Here is a 7,686-nt window from a genome sequence, read left to right as displayed (position 1 = left end):
GTTACCCGTAAGGGGTAGCTTTGCCTGCAGCTCACCCAGAGTATGTTGGGGAGGGTGTTGGTTTGGGTTTGGTAGGACCTCCGTATTCATAAGCATATCTCCCTGGAGTCAGTGCAGGCCACGCAAAACTGCTGTAAAGCACCTCGGGCTCTTTTCTGCGTGAGGGGGAGTATTACCTGTCCTCAACACTGAAAAGGATGAGTCAAGACTCCCGAAGCCATGAGACTAAAACCACATCTTGTCTCCACAAGCACAGGGGCTACAAAAGAGTATCAAAATTGAGATAGACACATAACCAGAATCCAGATGACGGGACTTTGCAAACTCTACGTATCTTGTCGCTTACGGTAAATCTGAAGCATCTCAGGCCAGGGTTGAAGTAACAACAGGAAAGTCAGTCGGGCTGTAACGAAGCAAAATGTGGTGATTTCCTTGAAAACAATTTTATTTTGGCTATTCTCCTACATTCCAAGAAGGCAAGCTATGTGTACTCTGGGATCATTTATCATACCCAAGTCATTGTAATCCTGTGGGTTTTAATGTGGGGTTTTTTATTATAAATGAAATTTTGCTCCTGGTTTAGTGACACAGCTAGTTCTTCAGCAAAATGGGAAATGGTAATTTTAAGGAAAGGCAACAGCATTTTTGTTGTTGGGCCAGAGGTTGTCAGTGCAAAACTCCATACATGCTTTACAAGAAAGAAAATAGTTTAATCACTAGAAAAACCTTTTCCAACACCCCTTAGGGTTTAGGTTTTTATGACACACAGAAAAAAAAAACCAGACTGAGAAAGAAATGCAGTTTCATCCTGAGTGCTCTTTCCTTCCTTTAATCTAAGGTACTATCCACTGCAGCAATGGCAATTTTTCTGCTTTCACCTGAAAAGAGAAAACGCTGGTTCTTTGTGGGACAAGTGAGAATGGTTGTTTTCCCCAGACACATGAGAATCCATTTGAACCTTACTGAATTTTTGCAGACTTTACCTTCAATCACACATTTTTTATCAACTTTCGCCCCACTTTTTAAAACCAAATTTGCAATAAATTCTCAAAAGCCCCACGTTACAATTTAATCATGAGTGTGAACAAATCATTAACGTTTTAACTCCTATTTTAGCAGTCATTTTGGGTGCTTATTGTGTGATTGAATACCGGGAAAGCCAGTGAAACAGAAGTGATTTTATGAGCATTTTGTACCTTGTGCGGTACAAAACCCTCGGCTTGCTGCCCAGTTGCATTAACCGAGGAGAACAGGCAGGATGACTAAGTTCATAATCTGTTCCCCCACCAGCACGATGAGAGGAGAAAGTGCATAAACCTCCTATCTGAGCCCAGCCCTCAAGCCATGGGAGCGGATAATGCAGCACCTGAGAAATCCTGAAGGCAGCCCCTCAAACTCAGATGTCTTCGCTGCAAAGTTTGGCCGATTCAGAGATGCTCGGCTCCTGCCGTCGTATTTCTGAGTCCCTCTGGTGGCAGCAGCAATCTTCCATCCTGACGTCTCAGGAAGAAAATTTGCTTTTTATTTTAGGCTTTAAAACATAGTGGCTGCGCACAATCAGGGCACAACCTAGTTATACAATAGCATTTAATATCTTTGAAGTATAATGTTACTACAACATCTGAAGGGGAAAAGTCTGTTGTGAAGAGAAATCCTACTTCTAAGTGCTAACTTTCCTCTCCCACATTTCGTTCTATGCCGAACTCAGAGTAACTTTATTCCTGTCATTTTGCACAGCATCCTCGCTGCCAGCACCCACGGAAACACCCAGAACCAGTGACTAACTACAGTTTAGCCCAGCTGGGGGGGGCTGCCTTATAATATTGGCTGTTACTTTTAGTTTCAAGTTTTCCTGGAGGATTGGAGAGGTGTGGAGTTAATTGCTGTGGCTTATATGAAATACATTGCTTTGTCTTCAAAATTGTAGCAGCAGCTTCACGGGATACAAGTACTCTTTAAAATTATTGTTATTATCGTTATGCAAGCTTTTTTGTCCTCGTTTGGGAATGTATCTAAAACACAGCAAAGAGAAAGGATGCGCCAGTTGGGAGCTAAGTATCAGGGGGGTTTGGATGGCCCAGGTTGAGTTTGTGAAAACAGAGGAAGGAGCTTGCTGCTGGCTCGCTCGGCCAAACCTCTAGGATGCCACAAGCTTCTGTCAGACACCCAACATTGAAAGAAGTTATTGAGATATATTAAAACCCTAAATGCGACATATATTAACAGTTTTTTAAAAACTATAAATATTTCTGTTCAGGAATCCAGCTTTCTGCCCACACCGAGTTTCTAGTGTGCTGTATAGCACTTTTGGGGGAGACTAACTTCATCCTAGCAGGTTTCGAATGGTCAAAACTGAGCTTTGTGATCTGTGGTCCCAACTAGAGCCTTCCTGCCCCCAAAGAAAAGGTTCCCAAAGGGATATACCAAAGCAAAATTGCTGCAACATTTTCCTTTTTTTCCCCACCCAAGAAAGGGACAATTAAAAGAGGAAAGGGAAAAATGAATTCTGAAGAATTCTTCTGGCATTTGGGCTCTACTTTTCTGCTTCTCTCCATTTATAATTTAAATTTTAATTTAAATGAAACATTTTTGTAAACACTAGGAATGCTTCTACAGTGAGAAACAAGGTGAAGAGTTAAGAAGCATCCGTTGAATTTATTAGAGAAGGCTGAACTTCCATATTGCAGACGATCCCACCCAAACTCCTCCATCAAGATTTCTGGAGGGAAAGTAGTAAATAAGTTTGTGCAAAATCAAACCATCCAGCAATATTAGCTGTGCTTGGCAGAGGATACAGTTCTAAAACCAAAGGGGTGCTAATGCTGGAGAAGTAAATTCTGCTAAGTTGGTTTCAGCTTGTTTAGGCCAGTGTCTCTCCAAGATGTCGTTAGCCGTTCCTTGTGCATTCCCGTTAGGATCTTGAATTCAGCTCCTGAATTCTTAACTAAAACCAAACATGATTTCATCCAAACAAAGCAAGGGAGATTCCTGAAACTAAATGTGGTGTGTCCATAAACATGGCGTTTTGGAGACAAATTACTGCTTCATATATGCGCTCCTGCAAACCTCATCAGGGACGTCCATCAAATTCACAACACTTCTACGCCTTTTAGTTTTTTTAAATATCAGCTTGACATCTGAGAACCACAAGGCTGGCTCTTGCAAGAAGCCTCCCAGGAAAAGGCACTACATAGTAATTACTTCTCAGGCTGCACTGAACTTATCTTTCAAAAATGTGGAAGGATGGAGAAGGTAAATTTCCTGTAATGTAGTAACGCTAAAAGGGGAGAGAGTGGCACTCTTGCAGACACACGTAGAGAGGACACCTAAAGCTTCAGGGACGTGCCGGTCCCACCAGACAAGCTGTGCGCGGCAGTAGGCAGTACCAGCTCCTGTGCCAAGCTCCTGCAGCACCCTCCCTTTGGGGAGCATGGGCTGACAGCCAGCTCCCAGCATCGCGCTACTCAAAATCCCAGTAACCCCACTGATTTAAATTGAGTTTCTGCTTTTTATTTGTAACAGATTTTTTTTTTCTTTCATCTAACACTGTAGAAGGGAATATTTTACAGGAATGGCATTATTATGAAATCAGCTGGAGCCCTAGTTACTTCTAGCCACCACATTTTGAAAGCAGCTTTCTGCCCCTGGGCAGCATTCAGATTAATGACCGGTAGCAGGACTGCACGGGGAGTCTACAGCCTCGCGGTAGCAGCAGTTCTCTGATCCCACTCAAGTGGATATGCTTGTCTTCCTTCACATCATCTGCTGGTGGGGACTCGCAGGCTGTTCATCCCGAAAAGCACTAGTGCTGTTGATAAGTAACCCAGGCAGGCTTAGCACAAGATAGCTAATAAAATCCAGAAGAGATTTATAAGGGTTTTGATGTTGGAGACGCCTATTGAGGCAGCACTCGCCATCGAAGCTGAGGAGAGAGATTATCTGAAATGGGGGGAGGTCAGAAGTCCTGGCTTCTTGTACAAAATCACCACGGACTTGCACTGTGACCTCAGGGAAGTCGCTTATTCTTGTGCCGCCGGTCATTAACTGCCTAGAAAACAGCGACACTATTTCCATCGTCCACACAAGCGTTTTAAGACATCACTGGTGTGCATGACATGTTTTGAGATCCTTGGATGAGGTCTGCTACCTACAGAAGGGAAAAGCGCTCCTTGTAGGGATAACTTAGGGTTCAGGTTAGCTATTAATATTAATAAATATTAACGTTTGTGTACCAGAACTTCTCCGGTTTTGATTAACAGCAGCTGGTCAGCGAAGATGATCATGTAGCCCACAGCAATGGCAGCTGTGCTCGGCTGGCTTCGCTGTGAACACGGCTGAAATGAGTCTTCTGATAAAAACATCATCATTTCAGTGCATCAATACTCTCTCTAAAGCCCCTCCTCAGGTGAGAAGCAATAGCAGGGGATATAGTAGGGAAGCAAAATCTTTCTTCTTTACTTCCTGGGAGCCTCTGCTTCCCCACATTACAGGCTGGGAGCGCTGGGGTCAGCGGAGGTAAGGGCAGGGCATCGCTCCCAGGCAGAGCCCAAGCCGCAGCCTGCTCTGACAGCAGGGTCTTGGTGCAGAGGAGGCCGAATAGAAAGAATTATCCCAACGCTCATCACCGATTGCTAAACACAGCAGAGCTTCCCTGTCATTTTGTTGTTGGCATCTTCTTAGAATGATTAAATCTGTCGAGGAACCTCTGCCTGCCTGAGGCACAGCACGAGTAATTCCCAACAACAGAAGCAGAGGAAATAGCAACCAAGTAACTTTGCTTGGCTGTTTTCTTTTGTTTGCTTGTTTTAATACAAAGGCGAGTTTATTATGGCAAACATCTCTCAAATTTCAAAGTGCCGCCTCTATCTTTGCAACAGCTTCTCTTAGGCAGGATGAGAAAGGGAAGCTCCGCAGCCTGCGGTGCCCACTGTTAGGGGAAAAGCTCCTTCAGATCTGGCTTAAATGGGGGGGACCACAGTGGAGGGATGGGGTCAGAGCTGGAGCATCACTTGGTCTTTTACCTCCATCCATATAAGTGAATATTTTCTCTGTCAGGCATTGTGTGCCCTGGGTATTTAGTATCTATCTCTGTTATTCAGAAAAAAAACTGTAAGAAGTCTTGGTTTTAGTCCAATAAAAGACAAGAAAAAAAACTTTAAGCGTGTAACTTCAGGGCCTCAGGAAACTGTTTGTGTGTCCCCCAACTCAAGTCCTCGTGTTCACAGCCCCAGAGGGGCCCCATGGAAGCAGGACGAGAGGGGCCTCGGGTGTGGGGAGAAGGGCTTCGACAACTACACTACCTGCAAAATACAAAAGTGAAATAGTTAATGTGTCACGCTGAATTACTCATTAATCTTAATGAGAGCACAGAGAAATTCCTTTAGGCTGAGAGGAGGCTTAGGAAGGCAATACTACGTCAGCTGCACGCTGCCTCCAGTAATAACATTGAAATAGGATGGGGAAGAGATGGGCACCCCGAGGGGGCTCCGGAGGAGAGCACGTGCCCAGGCACTGACAGCTGCCGGAGACTTACGGCTTCTTGAAATCTCGCCTCCTGTCAGGATCTCAGTGCAGAACCAGCATTAGATCTGACAGCCACATGCCCCGTTTGAGGTGCAGCCACGTCCCAGCTTGACTTCCTTGCAAATCCTCCTCTCTTCTTGCCCTGTTTACTGTGCATGCAAGGAAACCCGGTACAGGAGCCTCTAAACTCTGCTACAAGCGCCAAGCCCTCACCGTGCAGGGTCAGGAGATACAGAGGCAGTGTGGGTCAACAGCAGCGGGACGTCTCTGCTGCTCTGACAGTGTCAAGGCATAGAAAGAAATAGAGAAGCGCACTGGCACGAGCACGTTAGCTTAGATCTCAAAAAAAGCATCAAAGCAGCATCTTAACAGGCGTTTTCGTCTTCTGTCACATTCTCCAATAAATGTTTATCTTGCAGAGCTCTGAGGCATGTGTTTTAGAACTCAGTCTGTGGAGGGTCTATGTATAATTACAGACTTCATCCCACGACCTGCCTTAACGATGTGCATTCCCATCACTCTCCGTAGACGGAATCTCCTGCCCACGTTGAAGAGAGCTTTTACAGAAAGATCATGGATCAAACGTGACTGTTTAGCTTATTTGTGCAGTAGAAATACGTGCTCGTTTTTAGCGTGGTGCTGTTTTTGGCATTCTTATTTTAATCTTCGTTTTTTCTTTTCTGTCTCCACATGGTCTGTCCTTTCTTTGTGTTACGTTTCCTTCTCAGCAACAAGCTGCAGCCTTTCCCAGCGACTCTGCTTCCACCCTCGCTTTCCTCCATAGCTAAAAACACTACCCGCCAGACTCTGTAATACCCCAGTGAGAGTTTCAAGGCTTTGGGGAAATTTCATACCTCTTGAATTTCAAATCTGTTGTTTCAGGTTGCCCGCAGAGAAGGCAGAAGTCTCTATTGATTTCCACAACCTAATCAGAAAGCGGGCATGTTTCTGCCAAGTGTGATTGCTATAAGCAAATCCTTCAACTACATTAGAGAAGTTATGTCTGCATAGCTAGGAATATAATTTGACAAGCTTTTCCTTTACTGTCACTACAGCTTCAACCTTCTTTGTCCCCTCATTCAGGCTGGTTGCATCTGTTTTTGCAACCTTGTGGTTTCAAAGGATTAAGCCGTTTTACTTTATAGGATTGTGGGGGTTTTTTTCCAATCAAGCCAAAAATAATTATTTCTTGTCCCAATCAGATTCACTGTCCATGCCCAGGCAGCTGATGGTCCGTGAAAAGAAGTGCTTGTGAAACGACATCTTCAAATCTGTTTTAAAAATCATGGGTGAAAAGCTTCAATGCACTTGAGCTTGTTCTTGTTTAAAATACCACTCAGACCAGTAAATGGCTGAATTCACAATCCAACAACTTTTACCCTGCTGCAACTAGAAACATCTTTAAGACTTGTATTCTCAGAGGATTTGGGCTTTACCTTCTGTTTTCTCCTTTCTGGTCAGTGAGTAAGGCAGTGGCTTTCCTCTCCAGAGATGCACATTAGCCCCCAGGGAGGCTTTATAAAGCCTCGTGAGGCAGCATAACCATCCGGAACCTTTATATCTTTGCCAGAGCACCCATGAAAACATAGTACTGCAGCTTCAATCCACACTAATAATTTTTATGATGGATCTTCAGTCTGGAGGAGACTCCACGCTTAAGGACTCAGCATGGGGGAGCAGTTTTCCTTACGTTGCCTCTGAACGTGTGGGGTTTTTCTCCTGTTCAGTTTTCAGTTATTTGACTCGCACTTCACGGACTTCATTTCCCAGCACATTAACAGCTGGTGGTTTCGAAGGCTGCAGTTGGCAAGGGCTGTGTCTGGAATGGAGAATAATTACTTGCTGAGCTCATTATAATTGTTCAGTTATTGAATAATTCGGAAAGGCAAGCAGGGGGAGTATTTGGTTAATTAAGAGCTCATTTAATCCCTGCTAAATTTAGCCTTCCAAAACAGCGCTCACCTTACCCGGATTTGAAAACCTTTGCTTACCCACACTGCTGGGGAAAGCAGGGACACTTTCTCTCTAGTCTTTGACTTCAGTAACCAAGGTGGCACTTGCTCTTCGCCTTGTGGCGTCAGGGTTTTGGTCCTTATTCCCTAGTAGCTCCGACCCTCCCCCATTTGGCTTCCTGGGCATTAAGATCTCTCTGAAGCTGCCATT

Source organism: Mycteria americana, chromosome 16 (assembly GCF_035582795.1).
Source record: "Mycteria americana isolate JAX WOST 10 ecotype Jacksonville Zoo and Gardens chromosome 16, USCA_MyAme_1.0, whole genome shotgun sequence".
Taxonomy (NCBI): Eukaryota; Metazoa; Chordata; class Aves; order Ciconiiformes; family Ciconiidae; genus Mycteria; species Mycteria americana.
Note: the sequence above shows the minus strand (reverse complement) of the source record.